Raw genomic sequence first — 16,234 nt, forward strand, 5'->3', positions numbered from 1 at the left:
AGTAATTGGACTTCCTGAGGCAGAAAGAGAGACAGAGACCATCCTGGAACAAACATTCCATTAAATTATTCAAGAAAACTTCCCTCATCTCATCAGTGATGCAAAAATAAAAACACAAGTGATTCAGACAACCCCTGCAAGACAATAAATGAGAAGACCAACTCCTGGACACATAATAATTCACCTAAACAAAGTACGTATAAAAGAAAACATCCTAAAGGCAGCAAGAGAAAAAGGTCAGACTACCTACCATGGAAGACCAATTAGAATAGTAGCAGATTTATCTACAGAAACCCTTCAGGCTAGGAGAGCTTGGAGCCCAATCTTCAAAGTTCTCAAAGATAAATAATTTCAACCAAGAATAACCTACCCAGCCAAGCTAAGCTTCATCAGTGAGGGGAATTAAAAATCTTTCCCAGACATCCAATCCTTAAGAACTTACGCTGCCTCCAGACCACTTCTACAAGAAACACTTAAGACATAATATTTTTTTTTGAGTTGGAGTCTCACTTTGTCATTCAGGCTGGAGTGCAGTGGCACACTCCTGGCTACCTCAGACTTGACCTACCAGGCTCAAGTGATTCTTCCTCCTCATCCTTCCACGTAGCTGGAACTACAGGCGTGTGCCACTATGCCCAACTAATTTTTCTTGATTTATTGTTGAGACTAGATCTCACCAAATTGGCTAGGCTGGTCTGGAGCCCCTAGGCTCAGGCAATCTTTGTCTCAACCTCCCAAAGTGCCAGGATTACAGGCATGAGCCACCGCTCCCAGTCTAAGAATGTGTTAGTCTTATTACTCATATGTGGAAACTGACAGAGAGTTGGTTTAATTTCTGAAGTCACAGAGCTGTTGAGTGCCTAGTAAGTAACAAGGATGAAGAATTCAGTCTAGATTATATCAAAAATCAAGCTCTGTCTTGACTCTTATTGAATAGAATTCTGCTCTAATGAACATAACTAGATAGGCTAGTGGTTCAATTTTATTCAGATTTCCTAAAACTGTAAGCCAGTTTCCAGAGAAGGTGAAAGGAGCATACTACTCACACTTCTCCCTGCAGGTATACACTGGTGCATTGTGGGGGCCAAGTTCTGCAGGGTGGGCAGAGTCAGAGGAAGCAACAGTAAATGTGAGGAGATTGCTTCTGTTGACTCCTGGCGCCCAGGAAATAATACAGTTTTATTTATCTCATTTTGGGAGAAAGATTTTTGAGCATTAAATTTCTCAAAATTTGCTTTTAAAACACGTAGGTAAGTATCTTTTGGTAAGGATGTACACTTGTCCCCACCTTGGAGAGGTGAATCATTTCTTTCTCTCTCTCTCTCTCTCTCTCTCTCTCTCTCTCTCTCTCTCTCTCATTTACTTTTAAGCTCTATTCACAATAGCAAAAACATGGAACCAACCATGCTGCCCATCAAAGCTGAACTGGATTTAAAAAATGTGGCACATATACCCAATGGAATATTATGCAGCCATAAAGGAGAACAAACATATGTCTTCACAGCAACTTGGATGGATTTAGAGTCTATCATTACTCAGTGATCTATCACATAAACAAAGAACAGAGTACCATATGTTCTCACTCATAAGCAGACCTTGAATAATTATCATAATGCTATAAGAAAGGGATTGGCTGTAGTGGGAAACTGCCAGAGGGGATGAGATTAGCAGTTGAGGGAAACTGCCAGAGGAGGGAGGGACACACCTCATCAACAAGGGTAACTGTATAATGAACATTTGTATACCTAGTCCTGAATTGTACTCCACATCTTTAAAATTTAAAAAAATCTACTTAAAAAAGGAAAAAAATAAAGCATGCAATGTGATGACTGGATATACATATACATTGCACAATGATTGCCATAATAAAATTAATTAACATATCTATCTTCTCACATAATTCTTGCTTTGTGATTACCATGAGGCTTAAATAAAACATCTTTTTAGTTATAGCAGTCTGTTTTAAGTTGATAATAACTTAACTTTGATCATATGCAAAATATCTACCTTTTTACTCTTATCTCTTCAAAATTTTATGTTTGATTTCCTAATTCACATGTTTTAAATATGTGTATCCATTAACAAGATTTTGTAGCAATATTTTTAATAATTTTGTCTTTTAACTTTTATACTGGAATTAAATGTTTTATATACCACTATTACAATATTAGAGCATTCTGAATTTGACAATATATTGACCTTTATCAGTGAACTTTATACTCTCATGCCTTTTCATTTTACTAATTAGCATCCTTTCATTTCAGTTTGAAGAACTCCCATTAGCATTTTTTACGACAGGTCTACTAAGAATGAACTCTCTAAGTTTCTTGGTTATTATCTGGGAATGTTTTTACCTCTCCTTTATTTTTCAAGGACAGATTTTTCTGGGTAAAGTATCTTTGGTTGGCAGTATTTTTCTTTCCATACTTTGAATATATCATCTCATTTCAATGGTATTTTTCAAAGAAATAGAAAAAAGAATTCTAAAATTAATATAGAAGCACTAAGGATCCTGAATAACCAAAGAAATCTTAAGCAAGAATGGCAAAGCTGGAGGCAACATGCTTTCTGATTTCATATTATATTGCAAAACTATTCAAATCAAAACAGTATGATACTGGCATAAAAACAGACACATAGAGCAAAATAGAAAACCCTAAAACAAGCCCATGCATATATGCACAAACAATTTTTGACAAGGACACCAAGAAAACACAATGGGGAAAGAATAACCTCTTTAACAAATGGCATTGATACAATTAAATATCCCCAGCAAAACAATAAAATTGGACCCTTATATTATTCACAAAAATCAAGGACAAATGGATTAAATACTAAGCATAACGCCTGAAACTGTAAAACTCCCAGAAGAGAACATAGGGAAAATCCCCTTGACGTTGTTCTGTGTAGTGACTTTTTGTATGCCCATATAACACCAAAAACATGGAAAATGAACAAGTAGAATTACACTAAACTAAAAATCTTCTGCACAACAAAGGTCAACAAAATGAAACAGTCAACAAAATAAGATGGCAACTTGTTAAATGGAAGAAAATATTTTCAAACCATATAACTGATAAGGGATTCATATCTAAAATATATAAGGAACTCCTATAGCTCAATAGCAGAAATAACATATAAGCTCATTTCAGAAATGAGCAAAAGACCTGTACAGACGTATTTTTAAAGCCATACAAATGGCCACTAGGTATATTTTTTAAAAAAACCCACAACTCGCATCATCAGGAAAATACTAATTTAAACCACCTCACATCTGTTTGGATGACTGTTATTAAAAAAAAAAAGACAACAGTGTTGCCTGGAATGTGAGAAATAGGGCACCCTGATGCAGTGTTGGTAGGGATTTAACTTGTTATAACCATTACAGAAAACAGTATGATAGTTACTTTAAAAAATTGAAAATAGAACTATCATATAATCTAGCAATCCTGCTTCTGGATATATATTCAATGGAAATAAAATAACCATTTCAAAGAGATATCTGTACATGTGTGTTCATTATCCTGATATTAACAATAGCCAAGATGTTGAATCAACCTAAACATTTGTTGATGGATAAATGGATAAAGAAATTGCAATATATACACACAATGAAATATTATTCAGCCTTTAAAAAGGATGAAAATCTGCCATTTGTGACAACATGGATGAACCTGGAGGATACTATGGTTAGTGAAGTAAGCCAAGCACAAAAAGATAACTACTGTATGATCTCAGTAGATGTGGAATCTAAAGTTTTCAAACTCATAGAATTGTGTAGTATGGTGGTTGCCAGGAGCTGGGCTTGGAGTGGGCAATGGGGAGATGATAGTGACAGGATATAAAGTTTTAGTTATACGAGATAAATAATTTCAGGAGATCTAGTGTACAGCATAGTGTTTGTAGCTAACAATATTGTATAATATAGTAAAACTTTTCTAAGAGGATAAATGTTAAGAAGGTTAAGTACCTTACCACTCAAAGAATTATAATAAATAGGATGGGAAAGGAGGTAGAAGATGATGTATATGTCCATGACCTTGATTTGGTGGTAATAATTTCACAATTGTACATTACTCCTCAGACTCATTGAGTTGTATACATTAAATATATGCAGGCTTTTATACATCAGTCATACCTCAGTAAAATGAATTTTAAAAGATAGTATGCTGAAGATTTTTTTTGAGTAATAATTTGAATTTAGCAAAACTAAGAAACAATTCCTTTTTGTTCAGTCTTAATTTAATATTCTCAAATGTAATCATTAAGACCTTGTTACCTATAATACCTAATATGGTTATAATGAATTGAGTTCAATTGATAAAATGATACCTCTTTGTGTTGCACATTTGCATCTGATCAAGAATATATTTAATTTTCTTGCAAGAGTAGAAAATGAAAGGGTTGAGATTCTAATTGGGAATAGATGTCTGAAAGTTTAAGTGCAAATTTTCCATGAATGTCACATGAGAGTCAACTTTATAAAATAGAGGTCACAACCAGGGCCTAGGAATTAGTAAATTTTATGTTTAAGGATGAACAAATCATCATAAAACACGCCCAGGTGTACGTTGCTAATGTCCCCTTTCACTCTGAATCCTGGAATGATTGTGTTATATGATGTCACTATTTAGAATGTAGACATGAACCAGTATTATCAACAGTCACCTGGGATCTTGTTAGAAATGCCTCACCGAGAACTACTGTATTTATAATTTATTGCTGTATAACAAATTGCCACATATTTAGCAACTTAAGGTAACACATTTATTATTTCATAATTTTCATAGGTCAGAAGTCCGAGCACAACTTAACTGGGTCTTCTGCAAGGCTACAATCAAAATGTCAACCAGGGCTAAGGTCTAATCTGAGGCAAGCAGTCCTCTTTCATGCTCCCATGGTTGTTAGATTCATTTCCTTATAGCTATAGTACTCATGGCAGCTTGCTTTTTCATGACTTTTGAGAGTCTTCAACTTCTTCCATCCCTGACCCCTAGACCCTCTTTTTATGGGTTCATCTGATTAGGTCAGGCCTACATAGGACAATCTCTTTTCCATTAATTCAAAATCAACTGATTTGAGACCTTAGTTACATTAACAACATCCCTTCATTTTTGCCATATAACATGACCTAATCATGAGAGTAATATCTCATCATATACACAGATCCCTCCCATACTCAAGAGGATTATGCTGGCCATGTAGTATCCTGGCATCCATCTTAGAATTCTGTCTACTATAGCTATTGAATCACAATTTTCATTTCAACAAGATACCCAAGTGATTCATATGCATATTAAATTTTGAAGCATTTTGACCTGTTACCTTTTGAAATATGAGAAAACAAAAGTAGCCACAGGTTGAGTAATTTACATTAATGTCATAGTTTGTTAGTAATAAAGCCACTTAAACCCAGGTTTTCAGGTAGCGATGAACATAAGGTATGTTCCATGTTGGTCAGGCTCCAAATGATTAGAGAGAAAAATAAGTTCTTTGGAGATCTAGAGTCTATGGGAAGACACCATAAAAGAGAGGAAGTTAATATTTATTGAGCATTACTATGTAAATATACTCTGCTTGGCATTTCCATATATGTTATTACATTTAATTATTATACTAATTCAACCAGTTGAATGATAGCATGACAATTTTACTAAAGAAAAAACTAAGGATTAAAGGGATTAAGTAAGATTGAATTCCTAGTAGGTGGATCCAGGATACAAAGTAAGTATGCATGACTTCAACAGCTGACAATGATCTTTCTACTACATTATGCTTCTCCAAAGTGAGAGAAAAGGGCTGCCCAGAGAGAAGGCACATAGCCTCTAAAGACACAACTCACTTGCTTCAAAATTTTGGCAAACTCAGTATATCAGGGTGTTAAAGATGCCTTTCTTCCTCTGTCCCTTGAAATGAAGTGAAAATACTTGAACTCCTTGAAGCTTTCAAGAAACCATTAAGTGGAAATATAGCCAGTACAGAGCACAGCTCTGTTCGAGTAGCCCCTGTTGCATTCACTGACATTTTGTGAAAGAAGATTATTTTCTGAGTATGCCGTCAATACTCTGAGAAAGTAGGCTTAGGATACCCTGCCTGATGATGAGGGGAAAGATGGTATATTTGCTGAGTGTATTTAAACTCTTGGATGCCAAAATGAAGATAAAATTGTTACCAACTAAGTAGTGGCAGCAGACTTCACATAAATAAAATGTAGTGCTGCTTTTTTCTCCAACCCCCCCCACATATATACACACACACATATGTATATATTTATATTTATGTTTATATTAAATATATATATATTGGCAAATGTTGACTACTTCAGTTAGTCTCTTCAGATGACTATCAGGTGGATCAATCTCCTCAAAACCAGGAAATACTTAATAATTTTTTTGAGAGATGCAATCTCACTATGTTTCCAGGCCGATCTTGAACTCCTAGTCTTAAGGGATCCTCCTGCCTCTGCCTCCCAAAGTGCCAGGATTATGGGGGTGAACCTTGGTGCCCAGCCACATTTAAGATTTGATTCAAAAGAAAGTTGCTTTATAGAGACAGAAAGTAGACTAGTGGTAACCTAAGGCTAGGCTGTAGAGTTAGCAGATGACAGCTAAAAGGTTCAGGGTTTGTTTAAAATCTTTTTGGAGAAATGAAACATTTTAAAATTGATTTTGGTGATGGATACACAGTTCTGTGATGATACTAAAAGCTATTGAATTGTGCATTTTAAATGGGTGAATTTGATGGTATGTAAATTACATCTCAATAAAGCTGTTTTGAAGCAAAAAATTTTCTTTGCAAAAGCAGGCCTCAAACTGAAATCAAAACACTATTCCAAATAATAACCAAATTTTGCGGCCTGAGTTTTAAATGAATTTTATAACAGTGTGGTCAATGACCTTACTTGTAGATTTTTTCTTTGATTTTTACCCTCCCCCCCTCAAAATATCACTTTGGTGCAACTCCTGAAAGAATTTGATTAATTACTTTTGGCAGGACAGAGATAGCAGCTACCTAAGAATGTCATGTAAACTGTTGTTAGATAATTTCCTTGTGCTCATAGACTCCAAAGTTCCATGGCATTTTATAAAGTAGAAAGAGGTGATTTGTTTTGATGCACAGAATCAGTATGGGAAGTTATGTCAAAATTAGTTGATGGGTGAGTGAGAATTACATGGCTCCTCCTTCCATACTCCCATCTATATTCCCTTCCAATTTCCAACTTCTTATATCTTTCCAGTCTTTCGGATAGCAGGATTACTCATTTAACTCTTCCCCACAGATATCACCATTCTTTTTGTGTGGCATCCAAGCATAGTGGAAAGAACACTGACGTTGGAATAAGAGCTGTGCTTGATGTCCGGCTCTCTACATTACTGCGATACCTTAAGGGGAACATTAATTTCTCTAAACTTCACTTTTTATTTCTAAAAGGGCATTTAGTACTCATTGAGTAAGCATAAGGTTAAACTTGTTCTCGGTAATAAATGGAAACCGTTCCTATGTGTATCCCTCACTAATTATTAATCTGGAACATTTAGAGTTTTGTAAGTTTAAACATATTCTTATAGCAGTGACTTAGAGCCCCTTATGTTCTGTGCTTGTAAGTCAAGATGCTGCTATCACACTCTGTATCCTGGCAGTCCAATAATATATAAATTAATCCATCCGGTAGAATAACATGAAGTAATTTCTAGAAATGCTTGAGGCTAGGAAGATGTAATTACAGATGTAGTTAACTCTGATTCTATACCCTTTATGAGGGAAGGATAGGGTCGATATAGTCTATGTTAAAATAGTGAGCAAAACATTGAAAGTGCATGAGAAATTGGAACTGGAAGCCAATTCCTGATCAAACCCCTAAGTGTCCATGCCATAAGAGATAAGATAGACAAGTGGGACCTCATCAAACTGACAAGCTTCTGTAAAGTCAAAGAAGTCATCAAGAGAGCAGGAAGATAGCCTACAGACTGGAAAAAAATTGCCAACTGTATGTCTGACAAAGGCCTAAACATCTAGGATCTACAAGGAACTCAAACATGCCGAAAAGAAAAAAACAAACATCCCCATTACAAAGTGGGCAAAAGATATGAGTAGACACTTCTCGAAGATATACGAGCAGCCAACAGATATATGAAAAAGTGCTCAGCCTCACTAGTCATCAAAGTTATGCAAATTAAAACCACACTGAGATACTACCTACCTCCAGTCAGCATGGCCATCATCAATAACTCAAAAAATAACATGCTAGAGAGGATGTGGGGTAAAGGAAACACTTCTACACTGTTGGTGGGGATGAAAAGTAATAAAAACTTCTGTGGAAAACAGTGTGGCAATTCCCAAAAGATCTAAAAATTGACTTTCCATATGACCCTGCAATCCCCCTACTGGGAATATACCTGGAGGAACTCAAATCACTCTATGAAAAAAGATACCTGCACACGCATGTTTATTACAGCATTGTTCACAATAGCAAATACATGGAACCAACCGTACTGCCCATCGAAAGAGGACTGGATTTTAAAAATGTGGTACATATACATGATGGAATATTATGCAACCATAAAGAAGGACAAAATTATGAAATTTATGGCAACTTACAATGGACTTAGAGTCTATAATACTGCATGATCAATGACAGAAAGAACTGAGTATCATATGTTCTCACTCATAAGCGGATCTTGAACAATTATTGTAATACTGTAAGAAAAGGATTGGCAGTAGCGGAAAACTACAGGGATGGGGAGCGGAGTTGGAATTGGCAGTAGTGGGAATCTGCCCGGGGGAGTGAGGGCACACCTCATCAACAAGGGTACCTGCATGATGAACATTTGTATACCTAACCCTGAATTGTAGCCCACATCTTTAAAATTAAAAAATTAAAATAAAATAAAAGACAAAAATTGTTTAAATCTTAAGTTATAGATTATATGAACTATCTCACAGAGTCTACAAGATAGTGGAAATTCAGATGCAACTTTCTCATTACACCCAACTAGTCCCTAAGCTTCATGAATGTGAGGCCTTAACTTTAAATCTATGAGATACGTCATGTAGCTAGCACTTTAGTTACACTTGTTTTCTTCCAACCCTCACAGTTTCTTGGTCACTTAAAATTAAACAAAGGAAGACCAGTTTGTGTCTGGCCATATCATTGAAATTGTCAGTGAGTATGTATATTTTGTTCAGTTTACCTATTGGATGGAAAATCGGGGGTTTTGGATGTTGGAGACAGAGGAAGAGACAAAAATAAGCCTTCATGAGATTTATGCTTCAGGTACATTTTTGAAAAAAGAAAACAAAACTAAGCCAAGACTTTTATACTTGAAAGAGTAGTTTCCTCCTAGCATTATCTCTCATGTCTTAAGTCAAAAAAGTATGTCTTCTCAGTCTCAATTTATGTTACAAAAATTCTCTTTCATAGTCTCAAGTTTCCATAATCTCCAGGAAGACAATTGTGAAGAGAAAATCAATCTTGCCACACACACACAATTTTCAAAAATAGGGAATTCAGGAGGTGTGTTTTATATAAATATGCTGTTTTATTTCCTGCTTTTAAATGTAATGTGGTTTCGATGTTTTTCCATAGCAATATATGACATTTTTAATGTTTTCATAGTATTTTGTACACACATTACAACTTATATAACTGCTTTCCAATTGTTTGGGGTTTAGACTTTCAACCTTCTGCACAGGTTCAGTAAAGACATGTAAAAAAAATGGATATGGGACTTTCCTTTTCTTTCTTTTTTTTTTTTTTTTGAGTTGGAGTCTCATTCTGTCACCCAGACTGGAGTGCAGTAGCCTCTCCTGGCCACCGCAACCTTAACCTGCTGGGCTCCGACAATCTTTCCACCTCAGCCTTCCAAGTAGCTGGAACTACAGTCGTGCACTACCACGCCCGGCTCATTTTGATTTATTGTAGAGATGTGGTCTCACCAAGTTACCCAGGCGGTTCTCAAGCCTGTGAGCTCAGGCAATCCACTCACCTCAGCCTCCCAAAGGCGCGGGATTACAGGCTGAGCCACCAAGCCCGACTGGATATAGGACTTTCATAGTCACTTTCTACCGTCTAATACTCTTTATATTCTTGCAAATCATTAGTGTGACCATTTTTGTTTTCATCACAATGACTCCTAGATTTGTATTATGACAGAATAAAATGAATGTAAAAAAAACTTGATTGCTGACAAAAGCAGAATCATTAGTGGTGCACTTTCATCATTCAACACAAAATCTAGTAACATGAAGCAAAATACATCGGGCAGTTTTTAACACAAGTCAGCAGATCTGTCAGTGCAGAGCTAGCACCTTAAATGGATCTGTGCAGAATGACTTAGCAAAGCAGTTTATGACTGTATATTAGGTGTAAAACCCAAATGAGAAGTTGTCACCTTTGTGACTTTTTGATGTGTAGCTAATATAAAATACTGTGATCAAAGATCATGGGGGAGAAAGCAGAGAAAAACTGTAGCATAATCAAATTCTATCTGTGACTCCTTATCTTAAAGTTGATATCTTGGTTAGAATAATTTGTTCTTAGGATTTCTTCATGAAGGTTTAACAAGTAACATGCCACTTTATCAAACTGTAGATCTGATGGACAGAACATCAAAAGGATCAGCTTGTGACACAGATGCTTAGGATATTTGGGTCCAAACAACAGATCAGTTTCACCCAACTATGCTTTTTATAATGTCTGATAAGCTTATACATCTCATAATTATCCCCAGCTAATGCCCCTGTTAGAGGTTTTATGCTCCAGGTAATTAGGTTTTAATTCAAATTAATCATTAAATTCAGTTCTTACTACATAAAAGTCCCAGTCCAAAGATTCTCAAGGGGTGACACAGAGGGAAATGTAACCATGCTATCACTCAAGTGTCTTAGAACCTACCTGGCAGCAGTGTAGGAGAAAAGGTTGGTGGTGGCAGATATGACAAGACAAGAATGCAGTGAGGAAGATTGTGATTAATGTCATAAAATAAATACATATGAACTTTTTCAGAAGAGGAAAGAAGGAAGGGAGAACATGAGGACAAGAAGGGAAATGCAGCAAATAGCAGTTCAATGCTAGCCAAGTTTGAGGCACTATTAAAAAGATTAAGGGCAAGAGAAGAATGAGTGAAAACACAATACCTGACTTAAGGAGTCTATAATCTACAAGGAAAACTAGACTGGAGCATGATACATTTACATATGCATGCACATACTCCCCATTATGATTTAATTCAGAGTGTGGAAATTGAAGTATATAGAATAAAATATAAAATACAAACGCATAGGTTCAAGTTGCTCCTTTGGGCCTTGACTCTGTGACTGGGACTCTATCTGTAATCAAAACAACCCTAAGCATTAGTTATGAATGCTTCTACTTTACAGATGAAGAAACTGAGTTTCAACAAGATTAAGAATATTGACAAAGGTTATATAGTTAGTATGTAGCAAAGAAAGCAATTTAAACCCAAGGTCAACAACTTCTTAAGAGCTATCACTTATTGAGTTTCTGCATGTGCTTCATACTGTTAAACACTTGATATGCAATATGTTTATATTTTTAAATATTTTTCAAGGTATGTATTATAATCACCATGATATAGATCAGAAAACAGAGTCTCAGGGAAGTTCACCAACTTTCCTAAGGTCGCAGCTATCATTTGAACAGTTAGAACTTAGATAAAGTTTTAAGGCCCATTTTTTCATAATGCAACTGCTCATTGGAGGGAGAGAAGACATTAATTATTCAGACCTTTGGTGGTTGCTTTTGGAATCGATAACATTTGAGATAGGTTTTAAAAATAGTTAGAACTTTAACAGATGGAGCAGAAGACTCTTTAAGGTGGAAGGGCAAACACAGGGACATAGCAGTATAGTGCAAGACATGCTTTGAGCAAAGGGTTTCAGCATATGGTTTGGCATGGTTAGATTGCAAAAAATCTCAAGCAGAAGGTAGGAAAAGTAGCCAGACAGGGGAATAACTACAATATCAGAAAAAATAATTTTTTTCTGTTTTTAATGAGGAAATATAGAAGATTTTTGAGCTTAGAATTGATATAATCAATCTGTTTTTTGCTTATTTATTGTTTTCTTCCACTACTAGACTGAGAATTCCAAGACAGCAGAATGTTTTTTTCTGTTTGGGTCACTGCTGTGTAGTGCCTACAACATAATTAGGGTTGCAGCTTACAGGCATGCAGTTTACAAATCTACATAATTTCATTGTTCACCATTCACATATACTACAGTGAAAATAACATCCCCTGGAATTGTGTGGTTTGATAACCATAGGCACTCAATAAATATTTTTGAATGAATGAATGACTAATTTTATTTAGGATGAGTCTGAATGGAGTTTATAAGACTGTCTAGAAGGAAGGAGAGAATCAGGGAAAAGAGAGTGTTAGGACAATTTTTAAGTAGTCTAATCAAGAGATAATGATTTGAACTACCTCACTGGAAGTAGAAAAAAAGAGAATAAAGACAAGACATGCGTCCATGGTAGAATTAATGTGTTTGGGCATTTCTTGGATATGAGGGGATAACAGGTAAAGAAAAGTTAAAGATAGCTCAAGGATCTTTAACCTGAATATCCGTGAAGATGATAATGACACTAACTTAGAAAATGAAAATAAAGAAGAACAGATTTGATGAGTGGTATAAATGGGTGATTAATTCAGAGGTATACATGTTGAGTTTGAGGACAGATACATGTGTAGACCTGTATAGGTACTGGCATTTGGATAAACTGATCTGAAACTCAACAGGGAGGCTGATAACAAAAAGATAGATTATGGAGATTTCGAAGCCATGGAAGGAGTCAAAATGTGGAGAATATGTAGAATAAGAGAGGCAGCAAAAAGCAGCACCTTAAGAAATACTTATGATGAAGGAGTGGACAGTAAAAGTAAACATACAAGGACATTGGGAAGATATGGTTAAGAATGCAGAAGAATAATAAAACCTAAGCATCACAGAAGCCAGAAAAGACATTAAGTAACAACCTGTGCTGACAGTTGTCAAGAGGTCAAAAGAAGTGAGAACTGAGAAGTCACTGGATTTATTAATTAGAAGGTCATTTTTGTATAAAGTAAATCCAATAGACCAGTGAAGCTAAAAGCTAGATTGCAAATTATTGAAGAGTAAATGTGAGATGAAAAAATGAAGAAATGAAGATAATAAATGCAGATTTAAAATAATAAGTTAAAGAAAGTCGAGTGATGAAACTGTAACTTGAAAAAAGAAGCAGGGATAAGAAAAAGTTTTATAGGATAGTGGAAGATTTGCATATGTCTGTTGACAAGGGGAGAGAAATCAGTAGAAAGGGAAATGCTGAAGATGGAGATGATTGATGAAACAAGGCGCCAGAAAGACAGAAAGAGATGGGAACAAGAGAAAGCAAAAAGGTTAGCCTTGGAATGTAAGAAGGACAAATCTTTCAAGATAGGAGGGAAGAGGAAAGGATAGGTAGATATAGAAAGTATAAAATGGAGACAAGGCAATTTTCAGGAGTTCATGTTTGATGGCCTCAATCTTCTCTGTAAAGTAGGGGGCAATTCCATCTGTTAGCTATGGACTCCTTCTTAGATTAAAAGGTTTAAGGTATTAAAATACAAATACTCCTAAGGTGATTTGCACTTTGACAGTGTGTGGGGAACTTTCCCTGTACTTATTTTACAACCTTACTAAATTCTGTTAAAATGTGTTTTTATTTGTTATTTTTTACATTAGAAAATACAGTTTATTCAGAAAGTAAATTGGAGAGATAGAGACAGAAAGAGGGGAGTCACCTTCCCAAGGGAGAGGAGGGGGTCAAAGCTTAAGAAAACATGGCCTGGCCAAAAAAAAAGCACATGGCCACATCATCGCTTAGCAAGGGAATGGTCTAAAATGTGTTTTTAAAGTTTTGTTCTGGAAATCTTAGTTTGGCATCTCTAAGCCCTTAGCAGAAAACAGTCATATCAGAAAGTAGTTTTATATCTAATCCTACGTGTAATGGTCGCCATGGAGACAATTGAATGCAAACTTTATTTTATATAGCACCCAGCTAAGCTATTGATCAAGTGGGAGGTAGAGAGATTCAAGCTATTTCACTTAAGGAAAAAGAAAAAGAAAAAAAAATAGACTGTTATGCGAAGGGAAACCTTTTGCTTGGGAAAAACACAATCATGGTATTCACATACACAAATGCAGGGCATAGGTGGTTGAGGCATTATCTTTTTAACAAAGAAGCAGAAATTTTGAATGCTCACAGTCAAGCAGAGAAGATGATATGAGGCCATAGCAGACAAGGAGCAGTGATAGATAAGAGCAAACTCACAGATGTGAAGGAAGCAATAGGACTGGGTCATTAAGTCCAAGGATAATTAGAGCAGAACCAATGCCTGCACTTTAACATCAAATACAACAACTAAGTGGAGAAGCACTAGAGGAAAGGGCGCAACTAAAAAAAAAATACTTTTGTTAACTGGAAACAGTTAATGCAAATCATTCAAATTACAGGGCTTTAAAAAAAAATGTTGTAAGAAGAAATCAAGAGAAAAGAAGATTACTAATACTGGGATTTATACCAGATAGCAGTTGGGGTCTATGCAAAGGCAGCTAAATTCCTTATGTTTCTTCTCTTTCTAGTACCAGATAATGTAAGAGTTTATGGAACATGTTCTTATAGTCAGGCCCTGACTCCCGTCTCTCCATGTCCTTGAAACAGGAGTTTTTGAAGACCAAAAAGAACAGATTGTAAACTCAAGACATTAATATAGTTTAAGAAAAAAATGTGAGCCGGGCTCGGTGGCTCAGCCTGTAATCCCGTGCCTTTGGGAGGCTGAGGTGAGGGGATTGCCTGAGCCCGCGGGTTCGAGACCCGCCTGGGCAGCGAGACCTCATCTCTACAATAAATCAAAAAATCAGCCGGGCATCGTAGCGCATGCCTGTAATTCCGACTACTCGGAAGGCCGAGGCGGAAGGATCGCCAGAGCCCAGCAGGCGAGGCTGCGGTGGCCGGGAGCAGCCACTGCACTCCAGTGTGGGCAACTGAGTGAGACTCCAACTCAAAAAAAAAAAAAAATGTGTTAGTCAGCCATATCAGAATAGAAACAAAAAGCCACAGAGGAATTGTCCAAGGAGGTCACAGTAATTTGAATCCCATAAATAAATATCTTCATTCTAAATCCATGTTCATCGTATCAACTTTTGGGTTAATGTTCTACCATTTAATTGCTTGCACATTTTAAATGTAATATACAAAAAGTATGACGAATAAATAAAAATGGACTATAATGCTACCATCCAGAAATGACTATTGTAACATGTTGGTGTATTCATTACTCATTTTATGCTTTTAGGGCTTGATATAGCTTGATATAGAGCTATATCTGCCCAGATACACATATACACTTGTTTAATGAATGTACAACTATTAAGAAATTGGAACAAGCCGGGCTCGGTGGCTCAGCCTGTAATCCCGCGCCTTTGGGAGGCTGAGGTGAGTGGATTACCTAAGCCCGTGGGTTTGAGACCCGCCTGGGCAGGCGAGACCTCATTTCTACAATAAATCAAAAAATCAGCCGGGCGTGGTAGCGCATGCCTGCAATTCTGGCTACTGGGAAGGCTGAGGCGGAAGGATCGCCGGAGCCCAGCAGGTCGAGGCTGCGATGGCCGGGAGCTGCCACTGCACTCCAGTCTGGGCGACAGAGTGAGACTCCAACTCAAAAAAAAAAAGAAAGAAATTGGAACAATGTCATATAAATAGCTATATTGTGGTATTTTTACTTCACATTATACAAAAACCTTTTCTCCAAAATTTTTAAATACCTTTTGATAATGTGATTTTTACAGGTTCCTTTAGAGCACATAATGTGGTAACAATTTATTTAATCAATTCCTTTTTGTTGGACAACTGGCTTTCTTCCAGTTTTTCACATTTAGAAATTCTTGATTAACATATTTGCACATAAATCTTAGTTTATATTTGCAGAAGTAGAACTTTTAAGTCAAAGTTTATGTACATTGTTAAAGCTTTTGATAAATATTGCCAGACTGCCTTGAAGGATAAATTCTCAGAAGTAGGGGTTTTAGAACAGAGATTATGTAGATTTTAAGACTTTTGATTAATAGTTACAGATCGCCCTCTAGAAAGAGTTTAACAGTTTGTACTATTTTTCTTTTCTTTTTTTTTTTCAGTTGAAGTCTCACTCTGTCGCCCAGACTGGAGTGCAGTGGCCGCTCCCAGCCACCGCAG

The sequence above is a fragment of the Carlito syrichta genome, unplaced genomic scaffold (genome assembly GCF_000164805.1).
Source record: "Carlito syrichta isolate Samal-C Ts95f unplaced genomic scaffold, Tarsius_syrichta-2.0.1 Scaffold316176, whole genome shotgun sequence".
NCBI lineage: Eukaryota > Metazoa > Chordata > Mammalia > Primates > Tarsiidae > Carlito > Carlito syrichta.